Here is a 22,872-nt window from a genome sequence, read left to right as displayed (position 1 = left end):
TTGATTTATCACTTATGTAGACCACCAGAAAAGGCATGGTGACTTTGGACAAGTCAAGGCTTCTTGAAGGTGGACAGCTAAAAGCTGTCTGCAGACAACACTCCCTTCAGCTGGAGCACTAAATCCTTCCTTGAAAATGAATCACAGAAGCCCATCAGTGTCCTGGGAGATACCCTCTGAAAAAATGTACTCTTCTGAGCTACAGTTCTTACCTGATTTCAGAGTTGTTTATGAATTAAAAATGTCATGAATCATTGAATTATTTGGAAAGTTTATAAAGTTTATGCCTTTGGTCCTAACATCCTGGCTGTGGAGCACCTATAAAAACCTAAATTAAGCAACAAATATGCCACTTATTGTAACTTTGAAATAATTGTGTTTTTGTGAGAGTATTCTTTTGAAAAAAGTAAGAGATGAATGATTAGAATGTTTGAAAAATATATTTTCATATATATACATAATATTATTTCTAAATTAAATCAACTCTAGATTATGATTTCCAATCTATTTTAATGCACCTGTGTAAATTTTGTTGAACTATTCAGTGAATTGAAAACCTGGAACTTAGGTTAATTCATTTTATTTAGAAATTCAAAGTTAATCCAGAAGGCACTAAACTATAGTTAATTTCCGAAGCTTCTTGGTAAAAGGAAATATGCTATTTTTACATTTGACAAATTTCCTTTAGTTATGTGTGAGGCTTAAATTATTATGATCTAGTGCTTGAGAGATTGCTTTCTAGAACCAATAAGGGGCAGCAGAGCCATGCAGGATATTAATTAGGTTTACTTTAGGATTTCCAAAATTTTCTAATTTTATTTTAAGAAATCCTTTTGAGTTGTGTAAACTATGTTCTAAATTGTCTCTCCAAAATTATTTTTTTTCTTTTGTGGGGAATGAATCCAGGACCTCACATATGATAGGCAAGGAATCTACCTCTGAGATACATTTGCAGGCTTTTTTGTTTTATTTGAGACAGGCTCTAAAGTTGGCCTCAAACTTGCCATTATTCTGCCTCACTTCCAAGTAGCTAGGATTATACATGTTTGCCACCATGCCCAGCCCCAAATTCATATGTTTAAATCTAATGCCTAATACAATGGTGTTAGGAGGTGGGAACTTTGGAGGACATAATTAGGTAACATAAGTAGAACCTGAATGACTGGGATCAATGTCCTTATAAAGAGGCCCAAAGAAGCTCCTTCATTTCTTCTACCACATGAGGACACAGAAGGCATCAACTAAAAAATAGAGAGTTTCAGATATTGAACCTGCTGGCACCTTAATCTTGAACTTCTTAGCTCCTAGGAATATGAAAAAGAAATTTCTGTTATTTTCTTTTATTTATAAGGAACAAATTTAATGGTAATTTGCTATAGCAGCCTAAAAAGGCTAAGGCACATAAGAAATGTTAAAAGTTTTCTATGAAAAATTAGAGGTGATTTCCCCTTGATTACTTCACGTTTTTTTAATTGATTTTATTTTTTTTTAAATGTCAGCAGAATGTATTACAGTTCTTATTACACATATAGAGACAAATTATTCATATCTTTGTATATAGAGTATGTTCACACCAATTCATGCCTTTATACATGTCCTTTTTTTGTATTACAATTCTTATTACACATATATACCACACTTTTCATATCTGTTTATATATAAAGTATGTTGACACCCAATTCGAGTGTTCATATATGTACTTGGATAATGATGTCCATCATATTCCACCACCCTTGCTAATCCCCTACCCCTTCTGTTCCCTCCCTCGACTCTTTCCTATCTAGAATTCATCTAATCCTCCTGTGCTCCCAATCCCTACCCTACTATGAGTCAGCCTCCTTATATCAGAGAAAACATTCGGCATTTGCTTTTTGGGGATTGGCTAACTTCGCTTAGCATTATCTTCTCCAACTGCATCCTTTTACCTGCAAATGCCATGATTTTATTCTCTTTTAATGCTGAGTAAAATTCCATTGTGTATATATGCCACATTTTTTTATCCACTCATCTATTGAAGGGCATCTAGGTTGGCTCCACAGTTTATCTATTGTGAATTGTGCTGCTATAAACATTGATGTAGCTGTGTCCCTGTGGTATGCTGTTTTTAAGTCCTTTGGGTATAGACTGAGGAGAAGGATAGCTGGGTCAAATGGTGGTTCCATTCCCAGATTTCCAAGGTATCTCCAAACTGTGTTCCATATTGGCTTTACCAATTTGCAGTCCCACCAGCAATGTATGACTGTACCTTTCCCCCCACATCCTCGCCAATACTTATTGTTATTTGACTTCATAGTAGCTACCATTCTGACTGGAGTGAGATGATAGAGTAGTTTTGGTTTGCATTTCTGTGATTGCCAAACATGATGAGCATTTTTTCATATATTTGTTGATTGATTGTATATCCTATTCTGAGAAGTGTCTGTTCAGGTCCTTGGCCCATTTGTTGATTGGGTTATTTGTTTTTTTGGTGCTTCGATTTTTGAGTTCTTTATATATCCTAGTACTTTACATGTTTCTATTAGGGCTGGGGTTGTGGCTCAGCGGTAGAGTGTTCGCCTAGCCCATGCGACACTGGGTTTGATCCGCAGCACCACATAAAAATAAATAAATAAAATAAATGCATTGTGTCCAACTGAACAAGAATAAATGAATAAATGTTTCTATTAATGTATTAAAGTCATACATAATGTTGGGGTTCTTTTTGACATACATGCATGAAATATAATTTGCTCCACTTCAGTCCCCAGTACTTTCTCTTTACTTCTCTTCCTCTCTCCACCTATTTTCCTTCCTCTACTCTACTGTTCTTTCTTCTATTCATTTATATATTTTTTAAATTAATGCTTTCTATATATACATAAATATGAAATTCACTGTGGTGTATTCATAAAGGTACATAGCATAATTCCATCAATTTAATTCCACCATTCTTCCCTTTTCCTGTCCTCCTTCCTTCATCCTCTATCCCCTTCCTCTACTCCACAGATCTCCCTGCTATTTTCATGGGATTCCCCCCACCTTATTTTGTTGTAGCTTCTGCATATGAGAGAAACATTCCACCCTTGATTTTCTGAGACTAGCTTATTTCACTTAGCATTATGTTCTCCATTTCCACTCCTTTACCAGCAAATGCCTAAGTTTCATTCTTCCTTATGGCTGAGTAAAGCTTCTTTATGTATATGTACCACATTTTCTTTATCATTCTTCTGTTGATGGGCACTTGGGCTGGTTCCATAACTTGGCTATTGTGAATTGTGCCCCTATAAACACTGATGCGCTGTTATCACTATACCATGCTGATTTTAATTCTTTAGGATAAATACCAAGAAGTGAGGTAGCTGGTTCATATGGTGTTATGTTTTCATTCCTAGTCTTTAGAGGAATTCCCATACTGCATTTCAGAGTGCTTGTACTAATATGCAGTCCCGCCAACAATACATGGGATGTTAACTTTCCCCCCATGTCCTCATCAGCATTTATTCTTATGTGTATTCTATCAGAATGGCAATCATCCCCTATATTTTGTTATACATATTTAGATGCTGTGCTTTACAGCATCTAAATGTTCATTGTTCTATAAATCTGGCAGTACCTCTTAAGTGGTATCTTTTATCTGAGATTCTACTTTATCTTCTCTACTGAGGACTCCAAGGACTTTTCTAAAATGTTTTTCTGCTTCAGTAGTGTGCAAGTCACAGGCTTTCCCTTTCTCTAGGTTTACATTTCCTTTCCTTTGCCCTTAATTATCTCTTTCTAGGCCTTACTGTAGACAATTTTCTTAATTGTCTTTACATGAGAGGGGGTTGGCCAATCCAACATTTGCCAAATTTATCTTGGCCTTCTTCTTGGTGCCTTTATGCTAGGTATATAAAATTCTCTATTTGAATCCATAACCAAGAGCAGGTGGTTCTCATCAACCTTGTTTCGAAGTCATTTATCTATTGTCGCTCTGTTGGAAGAAATGGGATCTTTTTCCATTACCACTGATTGTTTTACTACTTGCTCTAAATCTTGTTTTTTTTTCTTAAGTTGTCCTTAAAAGTCATAAGACATATACTCAAATCAGAAAAGAATAAAATTTTTAAAAAAATTAGTACCTTAAAATTACCTAACGAATTCAACTTTATATTTGGCCAATTCCAGACAGGCTTTGAGATTTCTTGTTTCAAAAATTGGTTTATTAATTCACATTTAATCCAAACACCAGAAATTTTGAACATTTGAATTCCATAGCATTAAAATTATTTATGTAATTTTAGAATATTCATTAATCAGAGCCCACCTTCAAGTTTGAACTTTGTTAGTTTTGTGATATTACTCAAGCCATCTAATTTGTTTGGACTTCTGTTCATCTTTTTCTAAAAACATAGCTTGAGCCAGTTGTACCAGATGGCACCTCCTCCCAGCAGGTGTTTGAAAATATATGGGTCTATTTTTGTTGTCGTATAACTGAAAAGGCCAGAATATTAGCAATCCTTCAATACATGGGCCAATGCTAACTACAAAAAAACTGTCTCCACCAAAATGCCAGTGATGCCCCTTGGGGAACATGGCAAATAATTTCTAATCTTTACTAAGCTTTCTTATAATATTTTGTTTTTTATGGTTCAGGAATATGTGTTGAAAAAGAATGGGAAAATTTCTTATAAGAAAAATCCTATTTCTGTTTTTATCTGAAGAAAGTGCTTAATAAAAAAGATAATTATATTAGTATTTTATGTCCTTTTCAGTGTCTTAAGTTTCTTGGACTATTGATTGATAATTGCTATTGAATTATTTTGATGTCCATGCACTCAGTTTTCTTTGAAATAACTTTTAAATTTTTTAGAAGTTTTAGATGTAAAGAAGACTTCAAAGATAGTACAGAGAATTCATGTATACCCCGCACTCAAGTTTTCAATTTTTAAAATACTTCCATCAGTGATGGTGGTGAAAGTGGGTGAGCAGGATGAAATAAAGCAACAAAGATAATGGAACATAGCCTTGTACCAAAGGAACAAAACCACACAAAGCTAGTCCTTTCAACTATGCTCCTATAAATGAGTCAGTTTTTTAATGAGTCATGTGTTTATTGAGATGGTACACAGATTGGCCCATGAGAGAATGTTATTTTCTTCATAACCTCTTTAGTAGTTGGCTACTCCATGACATATTAGGAATAATGGGAAAAAAACTCTTCAATTACCTTTGAATTCCTAGATGGCAGAGACTGTGTCTTATTCATTTTTAAATACTCAATATCCAACATATAGTAGATTCTTTTTTCTTTGATTTTTTATTTATATATGACAGTGGAATGCATTACAATTTTTATTACACATATGGAGCACAATTTTTCATATCTCTGGTTGTATACACAGGATATTCACACAAATTCATGTCTTCATACATGTACTTTGAATAATAATGATCATCACATTCCACCATCATTGATAACCCCATGCCCCCTCCCTTCCCCTCCAACCCCTCTGCACTATCTAGAGTTCATCTATTCTGCCCATGCTCCCTCTCCCCATCCCACTATGGATCAGCTCCTTATATCAAAGAAAATATTTGGCATTTTTTTTGGGGGGGGGGTTGGCTAACTTCACTTAGCATTATATTCTTCATTGCCATCCATTTACCTGCCAATGCCATGATTTTATTCTCTTTTAATACTGAATAATATTCCATTTTGTATATATGCCATATATATTTTTAATCCATTCATCTATTGAAGGGCATCTAGTTTGGTTCCACAGTTTATGTATTGTGAATTGTGCTGCTATAAACATTGATGTAGCTGTGTCCCTGTAGTATACTGTTTTTAAGTTCTTTGGGTATAGACTGAAGAGAGGGATAGCTGGGTCAAATGGTGGTTCAATTCCCAATTTTCCAAGAAATCTCCATATCTTTACCCCCTCACACATCAGATAGAACACTAATCTCTAGGGTATATAAAGAACTCAAAAAGCTAAGCACCAAAAAAAAAAAAAAAAAAAAAACAAAAACAAAAACCAAAACGAAACAAAACAAAAAACAAACAAACAAACAAACAAACAAATAACCCGATCAATAAATGGGCCAAGGACCTTAACTTTTCAGAAGATGATATTCAATCAATCAACAAATATATGAAAAAAAGTTCATCATCAGAGCAATTATAGAAATGCAAATCAAAACCACTCTTAAGATTTCATCTCACTCCCTTCAGAACAGGAGCTATTATAAAGACAAACAACAATAAATATTGGTGCGGATGTAGGGAAAAAGGTACACTCATACACTGCTGGTGGGAGTGCAAATTGGTGCAGCCAATATAGAAAACAGTATAGTAGGTTCTTAATAAATATTAAAGGAAATGAATACTTAGGAAAGGCCAAGAAATTTGCCTATTTATTCTAACACTTTATCAGAGATAAATATTTTTTTTCCTTTTATTTTTATTTATTTATTTATTTATTTATTTATTTATTTATTTTTTATTGTTGGTCGTTCAAAACATTACATAGTTCTTAATACATCATATTTCACAATTTGATTCAAGTGGGTTATGAACTCCCAATTATACCCCATATACAGATTGCTGAATCACATCAGTTACCCTTCCATTGATTGATAAATATTTTTTGTAGCACATTTGCACAGTTAATACAAAAAGAAAAAAATTTAGTCTCTTCCCATATAACCAGCTGGAAATATTTGTTGTGTAGCTGGAGTTCATATAGAAAATGCTGTCTGTTCCTATCTCAATAATTTTTCTGGCTGCTTCATAGGTTTAAATACTTTTTTTTTTTTTGCTACATATGTAGAATTCAGGACATGGTCAATTTCTATAAAATAATTAAGTACTCATTTTCTTAGATATGGCATAATTCATTTTGAGATATGTTCATTTGAGATACATACCAAGAATATTTATATTTTAAGAATGGGAAATTCTACATATTTTGGAAATAAATTCTGCAGCTAATGAATTATGTAGATCTATTTCTTTCAAAAATCACTTTTCAATATTTTTTCATTGCTAATTGCACACACTCCTTGAAAGAGTAAGGCAAGGATAGGGTCTGCTCAAGTTGCTACTAGTAAATATCAGAAATGGAGTGGCTGAAAGGACAAACATTTATTTCTCCTAGTTCTAGAGCCTAGGGAACTCAAATAAGCCACCCAAAGAATCAGTGTCTGGTGAGGGACTTCTTTCTCCATTATGGAAATAGTGGATTTCCTGCTGTGTCTTCAGGTGGCAGAAAGAGAAAGAAATGTAATCCTAATTACCAAATTACTAATTACCCCTCAAGAACCCTACCTCTTAATAAGATCACATTAGAAGGTAGGTTTCTTTATCTTTTTTTTCTCTGTTTGTTTGTGTGTTGCTGTGGACTGAACCCAGGGCCTCATGCACTCCAGGCAAATGCTCTACCACTGAGCCACATTTCTAGTGCAGAGGTAGGGTTTTTACATATGAATTTTGTGGAGAAACAAGTATGAAGTCCATAACAGGTAGTAAATTTTTGAAATATTTATTGTAATATTGTAGAGATTTAAAAGTCACAGTGGAAGTAAAAATTATTCTCCATAAGAGGCTTATGAATTACTTATAAATTTATCCAAATGCAACCATTGTTATGGATAGTTGATCTTTGATGTTAATAATTTATACAAATATTTCCATTTCTTAAAAACCCAATTCATACTGGCTTAAAGGATGTAAAGGAATTTATATTGTATCATAGAATGACTAGATTAGGGATTTAAATAAAGTCTTTAGGATTTGTTTCTTTGTCCATCACATATCTGTTTTCTTTTATGATTAAAGCTATACTTTCTTATACTACCACAAGTTTCCACCAGATTATATTTCAGCCCTGTTAGCATCCCAAAATAAAGGGAGGACTTGTCTATTTTGAGATATTACAAGTCAGAATGCATACCCAGTCATTACTCTGTTGTTCCCCAAGGCCAGTGGAGACCATGGTTGATAGGGTCTCATCTTAGTTCAAGAAATTAAGACTGTGATTTTAGCACTCCCCTCTCTAGGTTAGAATGTAGAGAACACAGATTTCCAAAGATAGTGGGGATTCTGATATGAAACATAGGAAAGAGGAAAAAATGTATGAATATCTAAACAAAATCTAAGAAGAGTTCTATTATATTTGGCCAAATGTGATCAATTGCATTGTAGTTTCTGGTAATGATAATGAGTTGATTCTAATGCATGTTACAGAGTTAGCTCAGATACTTTCTAAGGACCAAACCAAATAACTATTCATATTCTTTGGAAAAATAGTAATGGTGATTATATTCACAAATTTTCTTTCATTTCTGGTTCAGTGCATTGGGCTATGTTGATTGCCTTTAGTGGTAACTTCACAGGAATGGATAGATGTCTTTTCAGAGGTTTTATTACTCAGAATCAGTCTTTTGACCTTGGGATCATGACTGATTGGATCTCTAATAATTTGAATTATTTTCTCAAATTTCTGCTTGTTTCCCTGTCTATTTCTTTCCGGCTCTCAACTTACTTTTGATAATTCATTTAACTATACAGTTCTCCTTGTCTTGGGGAGGACGAGCCTTGACTACCTAGAATATACATGAATTTAGTGAGGCATTACTTTACTCACTATAGTTCACACAGAACTCATGCCATAGACTGATCAGTTTTCAGCAACTGAGTGCAGTTGTCCAAAAATCACCATCCTTCATTTAATATTCCTTGGAAGCTGATGTCTGTCTCTCTGAATGCATTTTCTTTCTAACTTTAGCATGTGTGTTAGAAATGCCTGGATGCTCAGAGACAGTAATTTCCCATAGCTTGAATAGTGATTCAGCACAAATTGTACAATACTTTCTGGTTTTTAACTATTATTTTTAAAAGTACAATTTTACCATATTATATAACATTTTCCACGTTTATTTTGTATTTTGCTATAGACATCGGTATATATTGCATCCCCTGAAAGACAAGCATTTTGCATAACCATGTTAAGATTCACAGTGCACACACTTTTCATGTCATGTCCTAACCTCTGTAAAATTGTGCAATATCCTAACACACCAGCATTCAGAGGAATATAATTTTAATTCAAGTAAAGTAAAATGCATTTTATTTTTTTCATTGTTGAGAAATAAGGAAACATCAAATGTCTTAAAACAACTAGATTAGATGCTTCCTAAAATATCCTTCCCCTTGGGATCTATGATTCCTATTCTGTATTTCTCCAACTATCCTTAGTGGACTTCTCTTTCACTACTCATTTCTTAAAGTTCTCAAGTCTCTCTTTTTATTCTCTTCTCACTCTACATCAGAAAAATATTGAAAACTGGCATTTCACAGACCAAATTTGGCTTACAGTGCTTAACAATAATGATTATTATTTTTATTATTTTTGATCCTTGCAATATTTTGAAATAAATTGATTCAATATTTAATAATTTAGAGATTATGCATTATATCTGTTCACAGACTTTCTGAAAATCTGGAATACCTGGACCACTGAGGCTGGTGTTTCTACCTGATGATCCTTAGCTGGAGCTATGTGCCAGATGACCTTTTGAGCAGGACTTGCCCTATTTTATCTACCAGCCAATCTCTTTGGCTCCCTTCATATACTGAGCCTAAGCCTCAGTTATAGCTTCTCATACTAGGATTGTTGATTCTCTCATAGTATATTGATATTCTAAAATATTTATTTGCAAATAAAAATTAGAAAATGAAAGATTAAGATAATATGTTTTAAGCAAAACTAGAAGAACTCAAAGGTTAATGTCCAAATGGCAATCTTATCTCTAAAAAATTTTTATTTATTTCTGTAAAATTCTTGACTTCCATTTCTTATGTGATTGTAAAATACATCTCTCCCTTTCAGAATTTTTTTTTTCTGAACCCCTGAGCCACATATCCAGTTGTTTGTTCAGCATCTGTGCTTAGCTGAAATGCAGACATTTCAGGCATAACATGCCTGATGATGCCTGATGGGAGCGTATCATCTTACGCCCCAAATTTACTCTTCTATCTGTGATTTATTTTATGGCAAATTGTATTATTGTTCTCAATGATTAATTTTCCCTTCTCTTTAAGATATATAGGTATATGTGTGTGTGTGTTCATATATATATGGAGCCATGAGTTTAGATATATATATATGTATCATGTATGTACAATGTTTATATATATATATATAGTACGTACAATGCTTTCCTTTGAAAGAGCTCACTTTTCCACATAATTTACATCAGGCTCAGCCATATGATTCACTGAGTCCTGTGAAATATGGTCTGAAGTGACAGTACACCAGTCTGAGTAGAAGTCTTTACAATGTGTGATTTTACCAGCTCACTTGTTTTTACTCTTCTATATTGAGAAGAACCAAAGTTCTTCTTTTTCTTCTTGAATCCTGGAAGAAAAGAAAAGCTAAATTGCATTTAAACAATTAAATTAAACAAATTATTAAATATTTTTATAATATAGGGAAAGTGAAGGAACTCCTCAAAGGCCAGAAGCAGTCTTTATGAATCTCTTTCAATGTCATTGTAAAAGCCAGCATTTTCATTGTGGATATCTGCTGATTCCTGCTGGTTTAAAGGTGTGTTTAAAGGCAGAGTATCAGAATCATGAACACCTTGGGTCATGTATAAGGTGAGAGATTGGAGTGAGACACAGAGGTATATTCAGACATCTCGAAGGTAACATAGTTTAGGAAATGTATTATCTTAATCAAGAGAGGGAAATAATAAGGATGCCTGCCTTTCTTGGTCTTGGCAAAGTGTAGAGGGGAGAATAAAAAAATAAATAAAACTGAAAATTTTCAACAGAGCTTCTCTCTGGTTTGAGGTCAGAGCTCACATGCCCCTATTCTTAGAAAAAACTCAAGCCACAATTTTATATCAAAGTGGTACTGGGCTGGTAGTACATACAAGTTCCATACTTGTATGTACTGGCTGGTAGTACATACAAGTTCCAATTGTCATATACTTTAAACTCATGGCTCCAAGAAAACTCAAAGATGAAGTTTCAAAGAACATGAGTTTACAAAAACATATTAACTGAGAGTGGTAGTGTGCACCTGTAGTATGCACCTGTAGTCCCACATACTAAGGAGGTTGAGGCTGGAGGATCACTTGAGCCCAAGGGTTCAAGGCCAACCTGGAAAACATAGTGAGATCCCATCTCAAAACCAAAAATAAAAATAAAATATTTTTAGGGGCTGGGGTTGTGGCTCAGCGATAGAATGCTCTGCCTAGCACGTTCGAGGCCCTGGGTTCAATCCTCAGCACCACATAAAAATAAATAAATAAAATAAAGGTACTGTGTTCAACTACAACTAAAAAAGAAATTTAAAAAATTTTTTAAATATTTAAAAAAGTTTAGAAAAACAATCTACCTTTAACAAAACAGCAGAACAACAAACAAAGAAATTTAGAAAGTGGCATATATTTGAGTGTTTGAAGATAATATGGAGTAAAGTGTTTGATATATTTAATGGAATAAAAGAGAAAAGTTTCAGGATTTTGAGCAGTCTTCTTCCCATGGATACTAAGAAACAGCACTTTGTATCACATTCATTGTACATTTTTTTTTTTTTTTTGTCACTGAGGTCTTTGTAAGAATGGATGGTAGAGTTTTGGCACAATTCCTATTATATAGTATGCTTATAGAAGATAACCTAACAGTAAAATATTTTAATCTTATAATTGGTATTGGCATAGTACTTATAAATTTACATTCTTCTTCATGAAGAAAGAACAAAACATTAAATGGAGGTTAGCAACTTCATTAAAAACTCAAACTTAATACATGATGTTGAATAGCTTTGCCATTCTCACAACTACTATTTCATGATAAAACTGGACTTGAACCATTTGTTCCAAGCATAATGGCATATTTTGAAACAAAAAAATCAAATATTAAAATGTCTTTTAGTTTTAGCTTTCTATTTCTGATTTCTTGGAGCTCTGCAAACATTAAACATTAACAATTGTCACTTGCAGAGACTAAAAGATTTTTAAATGACCAGTTTAATTCTAAAAAATACTTTGTAGCTTATAGAACAAAAGAGTTCATTTTCATTAGAGAATTTATTTTAACTTAGATTCATGGAAGGTCAAGTTATTCTAAAGAGGAGAAAATTGGAATTAAATAATGCTTAAGAATAAGGGCAAAGTCTTTTCATACTTTCAACTATAACAAAATTGAAGAATAAAGTGTTTCTTAATAGATGCTCTTGGAAAACTGTTTTTAAGAACAGATAAAACAGATTAGCAGTTATCACATGTAAAGAGTGTCTCCATAGTTTATTCACTTAAGTAAAGAATTCCCACTTGAAATCTTTTTTAGCAAACTGAATATTAGCTTTTTAAAATATTTTCATGATTCCTAGATCACATTTGAAATTAGAATTAGCTAAAGGAACTATAATAATTAGTGGTTTCCCAGTAGAATCCATATTCAACTTAATGTTCTATAATAGAAAGAGAATAAGCATACTTAATTGTTGCCCAGGAGCAAACATGTGTCTGGCTTCTATAGGGACACTGTGTAAATATTCAGCATCTGTTTTCTGGTCATTTGCTTCTCTTATCATCCTGGTGATTCCCCCTATCCTTACTTTCTGGCTTCCAATCAACCTAGGGACCGGTTTTATTTTAATATAACATAGGAGATACTAAGATGAATCATATTTGGCACTCAGTTCCTTGTCTCTCTTGCATGTTCATATTTTATGATTTTGATGAACTGAATGCTTTGTCACTTGTCTAAATTCTTGCTTCAGGTTCCAAATCTCTTAGTGCCATCTGTTAAGTTAGACTTCTTGGATTATGACTATGTTCTTCTTTTCCTTTTAAATATTAAGTGACTGATCCTGTCAATCTTTCCTGAGTTCCAATTCTGAAATTCTGCTATAGACCTCTTGCCTGTTCTGTATCCAGCTTTTCTCATCCCAGGTGCCTGAAAGGGAGACCAGAAGCTTGTCCAGCTGCCATACAACTTAGTATGTAGCTATACCATCTCTTATTTAGACCCAGTTTATAGCAGGAGCCAGGTTGGATGAACCTGAACATTTGAGAGAACATTCCACATTCAAACCATAACAGGGGATAATCAGGTATCAAATTCTAAGTCCATGCTGATAACCTATTTCAAACCATGGTGTGGGAATGGTAAATGTGCCCTGGCCATGTATGAATCATCTGAATATTTACGTAGTGGATCATGTCTTAGAATTTTAGGATTTTTAGAGTTCAAAGCATCTTTAAAAATAATGCCTGTAATTCAGTGGCTTGGGAAGGACGAGGATCACAAGTTCAAAAGCAATTTAGGGAGACCCTGTCTCAAAATAAAAAGTAAAGTGGGCTGAGCATGTGATTCAGTGGTTAAGTATACCTGGGTTCAATCCCTGCTACCAAAAAGAAACAAACAAAAAACCCCAAAACAACTTATGTTATTCAAGGATTTTCTTTTTCTTTTTTCTTTTTATTTTTTGGTGGGGGAATTTTTTTTTAAAGAGGGATAACATACATTTATAAAAGTATACAAATAAGTGTAGAATACTTATAATTTTTAGAGGGTACAAATCATAATCAGAAACCAAATCTAGCTTTAGAGAATTTCTGGCACCCCAGAAGTTTCCTTCATGTTCATGCATTAGCATTAGTCAATGCCATATGGAACTACTATTCTGATTTCATTAAAGAGATTTAAAAATATTTCTCTTTCGTAAGTCTAAACCTTCTAGAAAATCATTAAAAATGAAGCAAATATTGACTAAGTACTTACTGTGAACTAAGTAGTAGAGATTTTTTAAAAAATAAAATATCATCTTGGCCTTCTAAAATTAGCAAACTTTTTCTGCAAAGAGCCAGAGAGTAAATATTTTACATTTTAGGCCACACTATCTCTGTCAAACTACTCAACTCTGCTGTCACACAAAAACAACCACTAAAATGAATGAATGTGTTCTGTCTCAAACTATTTAGAGACATTGAAATTTGAATTTTATATGATTTGCACATGCCAGAAAATATTTTTCCTTTTCAATGTATTCCTCCAAATATTTAGAAATGTGAAAACCATTCTTGTCTCCTTGAGTATACAAAAGCAGGTGGTGGGAAGGATTTGTCATGTGGGCCTACATTGCCTACCTTCCTTTAAGAATTCAAAGTTAAAGACAATGGAACCAACCTAGATACCCTTCAACAAATGAATGGATAAAGAAAATGTGATATATATATATATATATATATATATATATATATATATATATATATAAAATGGAATATTACTCAGCCTTTTGTTGGTAAATGGATGGAGTGAACTAAGCCAATCCCCAAAACACAATAGCCAACTGTTTTCTCTGATAAGCAAATGCTGATCCACAGTAGGATCGCAGGGGGAAGAATGATAGGGAAGAATGAAGGAACTTTGGTTTGTGTAGAGGGGATTCAGAGGAGGGGTGGGGCTGTGGGCATGGTAAGGATGGTAGAATGAGACAGACATTATTACCTTATATACATATATGATTAAAAACAAAAATTAAAAGGACCGTGGGATGGGAAGGAGGGAGGTAGTGGGGAAAGGCTGGGGAGTGTTAATGGCCTAATTATACTGCTGTGTGCATGTACAAATATGTAACAAATCCCATCAATGTATACAATTATAATGCACCAATTAGAAAAAAAAGAAAGCCTAGAAGGAGACAGAAGAAAATAAGCAGATACTCTTCATTTATTTATTTTTTTTGTTTTATTTTATTTTATTGTAGTACTGGGGATTAAACCCATGGCCGTGTGAATGCAAGGCAAGCACTCTACCAACTGAGCTGTATCCACAGCCCTCTACATTTATTTTTAAAATCTTTATTGGTGCATTATAATTATGCATAAAAGTGGGATTCATTGTGATATATTTGTACATGTGCATGACATATTTTGATCTGCTTTCCCTCCTTGTTTCCCTTCCTTTGATCCCCTTCCTCTATTGTATTGATATCCTTTCTATTCTTGTGAGATCTGTTTTTAAATCTCTCTCTCTCTCTCTAGCTTCCACATGATTTTTTTGGGGGGCGGGCGGAGGCGTGTACCAGGGATTGAACTCAAGGGCAGTTGGCCACTGAGCCCCAGCCCCAGCCCTATTTTGTATTTTATTTAGAGACAGGGTCTCACTGAGTAGCTTAGCACCTTGCATTTGTTGAGACTGGCTTTGAATTTGAGATCCTCCTGCCTCAGTCTCCTGAGCCACTGGGATTATAGGCGTGCACCACTGCATCTGTCTGCCACATGACTCTTGACTTTCTGAGTCTGTCTTGTTTCACTCATCATCATGTTCTCCAGTTCCAAACATTTATTAGCAAATGATATAATTTCATTCTGAGTCTGTCTTGTTTCACTCATCATCATGTTCTCCAGTTCCAAACATTTATTAGCAAATGATATAATTTCATTCTTCTTTATGGCTAGATACTCTATAGTACTTGAATTCTTTATAGAGTACGCATTCACAGTCCTATTAGAGCTTACCAGTGAGAGTGACTAACACTGCCCAAGTGTGTCGGGGAAGACTACATAGGAAAAAAATGAGGAAGAAAGACCCTGCTGTAGATCGAGATCCACAGGACCTCTCTGGGGAGGAAGCACTGGATCTGAAAACAAAAGACAGAGTGACAGTAGGAGATTTTGCGGTTGTGTCTTTCAAGCAGGGGCAAAAACCCAGGAGAAGGGGGTCTTTGGCACATCTGTGGGAAAGGAGGAATGCCTAGTTAGTATAAGGCATATAATAAGGTACCTAGTACTACCATTATTAGGAATCCTTTTAGATTAAGAAACTGAGAGGTAATTAATTGAATATTTGAGGCCCAACATTATTGATGCAATTGTATTTTATGTTGAAAATATAACTTTTCTGATTTTCTTTTGGTAGCTTTAATAAATTGGATATAAACTGGTCATGAATAGCTCTTTTTTTCTTCCCTATTTCCTTCTCTCTCCTCTGTTTTCCCCTCTGCTTCCCCTCTTCTCTTCTTTGTCCCCCTTCCTCCTCCCTTCCCTTCTTTCTTCCTTCGATTGTTCCTTCCTGCCTTCCCTTGTCATGCACGGCTTATAATTGAAATAGTTTGTTTTATATTTGTTCCAATACAAAGTTTGTGATACATAGTTAGAATATGTTTATTTTTGTTAAAATATTTAATTTATCTTGACATAAACGATCCTTTCATAAACTTAAAAAAATTAACAGATTGTTATATATTGAGGGAATTCAAAATGTCTTTACTGTTTATAACTTACTTGAGTATTGTACTTATTATTAGTTATAACATATTTATATTATATGTAATTATTTATTATTGTTATTACTATTATTGTTGTCATTGTTCATTTCAACCAAACAACATTTTCCTTTGTTAAAACCAAATTCTGTTTAAATTTAGTCGTTTTTTTTTCATTCCATATCTACATTCAAAGATTTGCTGTCATGTTTAATTTATGACCACATATTTCAACAGTAACTATTGATCTGATTATTTTCTCACTTTCTTGAGCACAATTTCATCTTTCACCAAATATCTTTTTAATAGTGGCATATGCCTATAGTTCTTGTCAAAAGTTAACAACCTTTGTTTTTTTTAATCTCTTTCTTTTTACTCATTTTTATATTGTCATGGGTTACATTTTCTTGCTTTTTCACATGTCTAGTAATTTTGACCTGATGGTGTACATAATACATTGTGTTGCCTACTGGATATTTTGTCCCAAATGATAGTACTGTATTTGTCAGGCAAGTATTTGTGAATACAGCTTGGACATTTTGAGACTTCTTTTTATGCATTATTAAATTGGATATTGAGCAAACTCTATGATAGTAGTGGTAGTATGACCCTATAAGATATGTTGTGTTTCTAGGCTCTTTAGCATATTCTCTGGTATTCAATGTTATCATTTTACTCTGGATAATCAGAAATCAAAGTCTCTCATTCCTGTGTGAACACTGGGAAATTTTTAACCTAAAAGTGAGTGATTTTTTCTTTGCCTTATAAAGTCCTACCTTATTCACAAATAACTGTACATTTAGCACAGTTGCCTCAGCCATCCAAAACTCCAATATACGTTGTCACAACCAGAGATTATCATGCTGTGTATAGGTCTTTCTCCCCATGCTGGGGTCAAAAAAGTTCTCTAGGGAGACAGCTGGGTTAATGTAAGGCTGAGTTCAGTTGTCTTCTGTCTCAAAAGGGTCACTGTATGGCCTTTTGATCAACATTTGAAGACTTTTTTTTCATATATTTAATCCAGTTTTCTATTTGTTTGTCTTAAGAGGCCAAGTCCAGTATCAACTATTCTATTACCAGAAGTGGAAGCCAGGTGTAGTGGTGCATGCCCCTTGGTAGTCTGAGGCAGGGGGATTATCCAAGCTCATGAGTTCCAGACCAGCCTGGACAACATGGCAAAAACCTGTCTCATAAAAAGAAAAATGGAAAGTCTTACGCAAGTTTTTATCAATACCAATTTCTGACTTAAATGGTATGTATAAAATAAGTACCTAGCAATGAAAAAACAATGACTTTCTCTATTCTCTCTCATTACAGTACATTTTATTTTTCAGAGCATAAGAGACTTCATGTAGAGTTTTGTAGAATTATTTTTGCTAGTCTTTTACAATCCTTGGGAGTATAACAACTATATTTTAAGGTGTGTTTATTTTTAATTGGATTACTCAAGCAATAAGAACAATTTACAGCTATAAAATTGACTCATGAAAGCATTACCTGATCATCTTAAGATAGTGTCTGAATCCTGTTTCCTTTCTCCTGTTTCTGCCTCCTCTTTCCCTGTTTTTCAATAGTTATATACCAACAATCTTATTTCTATCATATTGTTTGAACTTCAAAGTTTCTATCCCTGACTTCTTGTCTTCTGTACATCTTCTTCCTGCTTTTTACTTCCTGTCCCATTTACCTACCATTTTCTCTGCCCTCCTTTGATGCTTGCACATCTTGTGTTTGGGACCTATTTACTTCCTCTCTTCTCTACCTGCCCATATGTATGAACTTCATCTGCGAAGAAGAGTCTAATTCTTTTCAAACAATATCTTTCTTTTCTCTTAATAATGATAATAGCAATAATCCTTGATAATCTAATCTATGCCTAGTTTCTGGTAAATTTTATATATATCTCATAGCTAATTCCAATAGGAACTGTGTTTGAATCCCCAAGGAAATCCTCATTTTTAAGTGAGGGGAAAATGCAGAAAGAAAAATGCAACTTTAAAAAAATGGTGTTGTTTCTATGATGGATTCATAGAAAAGATGGTAAAAAAATGTTTCAGTTAAATTTCATAGTTTTTCAGATTAGTGATATCTTCTTTCTTCAAAATACATCTGTTTCCTTATACAGAATTTTTTAAAATTTTTGATTCTTTTTTTTATTATCAGTTGTACAAAACATTACAAAGCTCTTGACATAACATATTTCATACATTTGATTCAAGCAGATTATGAACTCCCATTTTTACCCCGTATACAAATTGCAGATTCACATCGGTTACACATCCACTTTTTTATATACTGCCATACTAGTGTATGTTGTATTCTGCTGCCTTTCCTCTCCTCTATTTTGATTATTAATACATAATTTAAAGATTAGGTTTTAGAATATTATTTGTTAAATTATTGGCCATTCTTATTCTTTTTTCCTTAAATTATTCAATTATGACTTAATTTTATATATGATTAATATACATTTAAATATATTTCCTAGTAGTTCTTTATTAATAAAATGTGACAGGTTGACTTGTTTATATTAAAATGACAACTATCAAAAATTGACCATTCTGCTGCTTACACCCTATTCATATACCTAATGATGGCAGAGATTAGATTCCAACCACAGTCTGTCTGGTAAAAAAAAAAAAAGTTCACAAATCTGCTAGCATGATGTTCTCTGCCTCTTTAAAAATGCTTCTCTTAGATCTGCTTACACCTGCTAATGGTTGTACCTCTGAAGATGTTTAGAACATCTGATCACTAGAGTGGCAATCTTGTGAGAGAGAGGTGAATCACACAGGCTGGAAAACCAAAACATGTCTAAGTTTAAGCCCCAGCTACACTCCCAATAGTGGTGTCATTTTGAGAAAACTTCTCGGGCTGGGTTATAGTTCAGTGGTAGAGTGTATACCTAGCACGTGTGAGGCACTGGGTTAAATCTTCAGCACCGCTAAAAATAAAATAAAATAAATGTATTGTGTCAACTATAACTAAAAGTATTTTTTAAAAGAAGAAAGTGAGGCTTCTTAACTAGCCTCATTCCTGGTTTTCTTATATTCAAAATAATAACCATGAATTAGTCGTTTTTAATTTGAGGACTAAGTATTTGTGTTTGCTCTGAACGTTCTTTGGACTGTATGAATTTCCTATATGAGTTTTGATTTGAATTAATATTTTCCAGAATTTGGACTATATGCCAAATATAATAAACATTAAACTAATAAAAAGAATGATGATACCATGAAATAGTCAAACTTTTTTTTAAAGCAGTAATAAAGATCAAAATTAATGACAGCTAAAGGAACAAAGCAGGTATGAAGACAGTATTTGTTGCTTACCCAGTAGTGGAGAGTGGTGATTTGAATCAAATCATGGCCTCTGACGCTCTCCTGGCTACATTTGCCCCCGGAGCTGCCTGTGCCAAGGTGCAGAACTAGATGCACTGGTTGCTATGGTGACGCCAGCCAGCCAGGTGTGGCTCCTTGCCAAGACGCGGCTTTATAAGTGGAAGCCTTGAGTTCAGCACCTTTTCCCAGGGATAGTGAATTCTGAGCAAAACAAGATGACCCTACTATTATCTCACCAGTCCTGTGTCTTTCAGATTGCGTGCTTTGCTGAAAGTTTGTCACAAATAACCTTTTGACAAAACCTATATAATAAACTTGTTGAGCTAGCTCAGGATGAGTCACGCCTCAGCTGCTCTTGGCTTTCCTACTAGGCCCCAGTTTTCTCCGTGTGTGTGTGTGTGTGTGTGTGTGTGTGTGTATGTGTGTGTGTTTATTCTTTATCCCCCATCGCTCCTGTGTGTCTTGTATAACCCGAGAGATAAGAGGGTTGTGGCACCCAATATCTTCTCTACCTTTCTACCTTACACTTAGTCTTGACTATTCATTTGAGGTGTCAACTTGCCTACTTAAAAAGTTTACATTTCCAACCTACCTTGCATACAGTAGTCATATGATAGCTCCATCCCATTTAACAAAATCAGAGATGTGCCATGGACTGCTGGTAAGTTTTGACACTGCAAAATCTGTGGTCTTTCCTAGTAGCCAGTTCAAAGACTACGATGGTCATCATGTCATAGTGGAGACAATGACTGATCTTTACATCTCTTGAACATTCCAAGGCCAGCTGTTTATTTACATTACTTATGAAATAACACTTTATACATTTTTATGTCTCTCAGGGTCAGAGAGGCTACCATAGGCAACTATTTTACCTTTTAAGCTACAATAATAACTAACATCAACCCTGTATAAGAATGAGTTCAGTTATTTTTATAAGAAGTCTGTACTTAAAATTCTCTCAGCTAATCATTAGAAAACAAAATTCTGGCTAACAATTAGTAAAATCATCCCATTTTCATCCTCTTCTTCCCCATTGAAATGATTATATAGGCACTTAAAAGAAGAATAGAATTGAATTCTTTTTTTGAACATTCAATCAGGCTCCAGCAGAAGTTTCTCTCTTCTGACATCAGAGTGCCACTGAAAATATTGCTAAGCTTGGAGCGGAAGCTAGAAGTTGGTGGGAGTCTTTTGTGGGAGAAGTCAATGTTTTCTCATTTGTTTGTCAATGTTGTATTTCAAGTTCTTAAAAAGTTGAAAATTTTGCTGTGCCCTTCTCCTTCACAGTATATTGCTCCTGAAGCCTCTCCATGGCTCCTCTGCTCTTCATCCTTTTCAGTGCACAATCAGGGTTGTTCTGTCATGAAATCCTCCTATTGGGGTTGATGCTGTTCCTCACTAGCTTTTACATGGTCATTATACATATCTCTGGAGAACTTCTTTCAAGTTTTCCTGCATTGTTTGTCTGCATTTGGGAGTACGGGTATGTTCATGGACCATATTCTTCAAATTTTCTAGAACTGTAATTTCTCAAAGGCCATGTTTTACTTCAAATTCTTATACAAAATAGTTTCATCTTGAATAATTTATCTTTGATCCAAAATCCTTGAATGAATTCTCTAAGATCCTTGATAATGAGGTGTTCTGAATCCAAAGTCCTCAGTGAATCCATCTTGCCACTACTGCCTGGGCTGACCTTACAACTCAGGAGTCTTTGGTCCCTCTACCCTTTCCCTGGCTATATTTCAGTCCTCAAAATGACACCTTTAATTTCAAAGACATAGGGTGGAGAATAGGTTTTAGCACCTCGATTAATTTGCAACAAACTTTATGCCTCAAAACTAAAGAATACTGAAATGTGCATAAATGAAATATGATGTAGTAACTTAGTGACTGTGATTTTAAAATAACCTTGAGATTGTTCATGTTATAATGTCAAATTTCATGCATGAACTATGTAGAATCATGATTATAACTGTGTAAAAATAACCACAAATAGGAAGAAAGCTAAAGAGGGGGAATATTTTATACCATCTCTGATATATTCAGATGAACAACTTATTTCTTAAAAAATTCTGGTTTTGAAATATTCTTTAATGAAAGGGTATATTAAAATTAATAAAATTAATGTATTTAATGTTAAGTAAGTGCAAATTCAGAGCAAGGCACCCTGGAGATAAATGGATAAAAAACAGATGGGATCTTTCTTTAAAGAGCTCAAGTATAGGGATCCAAGATGGCAGGCTAGAGGAAGGCTGCATTCTGTGTCGCTCTATCACTTGGGATTCAAGTAGTGGGAATACTGTCTTTGAAAGTGATAGAGGACCTCCAACAGTTGCTCCTATGCAGGAATCCTGGCTGCATCTCCCATGCAGACACCTGGACCCTACTCATGTCTAGGAACTCTGGCTGCCACTCCCGTGTGGATCCCCAACTATCAATGTGGGGCTCCCTTGGTAACCTCCATCTTGGGACTCTACAGCCACTGTTATAGTCCTCTACACGTAGTAGCCTGCCTGCACTTGGGGGCATCTCATAGGGTCTGGAGACAGCCATCTGCCACAACATTGCATGCCACTGAGCTGCATCTCTGAACACATTGCCCAATGCCACTGCCTGGTTCCACCCAACCATCACTGAAAGCAACCACCTCCTTTTTGGGACACCTTCGTCACCATCTTTACTTGGGGCAACTACCAGTTTGGAACACCAGCTGGGGAAGTACCAATAGTCCCCAACTCCCTCCTTTCCCTGGCAGCTGCTAACCCAGCACAGTGACTGCCCAACACAAAACAGCTCTCCATGACAGGTGCACAGTTCCCAGATCACCTCCCACAAGACTTCCAGAGAGAAAGGTTCCTGATTGGGAAGTAGAAAAGGAGAGGTGAGTGAGATATAGTTTAGAGACTAAATTAGAGGGATTTATTTTGTGTGTGTGTGGTGCTGGGGATTGAACTCAGGGTGTTGTGCATGCGAGGTGAGCACTCTACCAACTGAGCTATATCTCCAGCCTAGAGACTAAATTAAAGACCAGGAATTGTGAGGTCTACAGGAGACATAAAGAGATAAGACCAGGTGCCCACATCAAACGAGTGGGCCCCAAAGGAGATTCTTGGGGTGCAGTCTCCCATTGGGGACCAGCAGGCACTATACCGTACTTCCAAGAGCCCTGCACCCAAGACCAACCATCGCACCCTGGTAACCTTCACCATCCTGAGGGTGGGGATACCAACAAACAATAAACAACCCCACCTATTGGATGAGAAGAAAAGCAGGAAAAATACTGA

The 22,872-nt window shown here is 34.8% G+C and overlaps 1 pseudogene; it reads right to left on the bottom strand.

Annotated features, from left to right (window-relative positions):
- Positions 1 to 20,831: 20,831 nt before the first annotated feature.
- LOC113176595 (biogenesis of lysosome-related organelles complex 1 subunit 5-like) lies at positions 20,832 to 22,219 on the bottom strand (annotated as a pseudogene).
- Positions 22,220 to 22,872: the final 653 nt, after the last annotated feature.

The sequence above is a fragment of the Urocitellus parryii genome, chromosome 8 (genome assembly GCF_045843805.1).
Source record: "Urocitellus parryii isolate mUroPar1 chromosome 8, mUroPar1.hap1, whole genome shotgun sequence".
In the NCBI taxonomy this organism is placed as follows: Eukaryota; Metazoa; Chordata; class Mammalia; order Rodentia; family Sciuridae; genus Urocitellus; species Urocitellus parryii.
The sequence above is the reverse complement of the archived record's forward strand: the minus strand, read 5'-3'. Positions and strand labels throughout refer to the sequence as shown.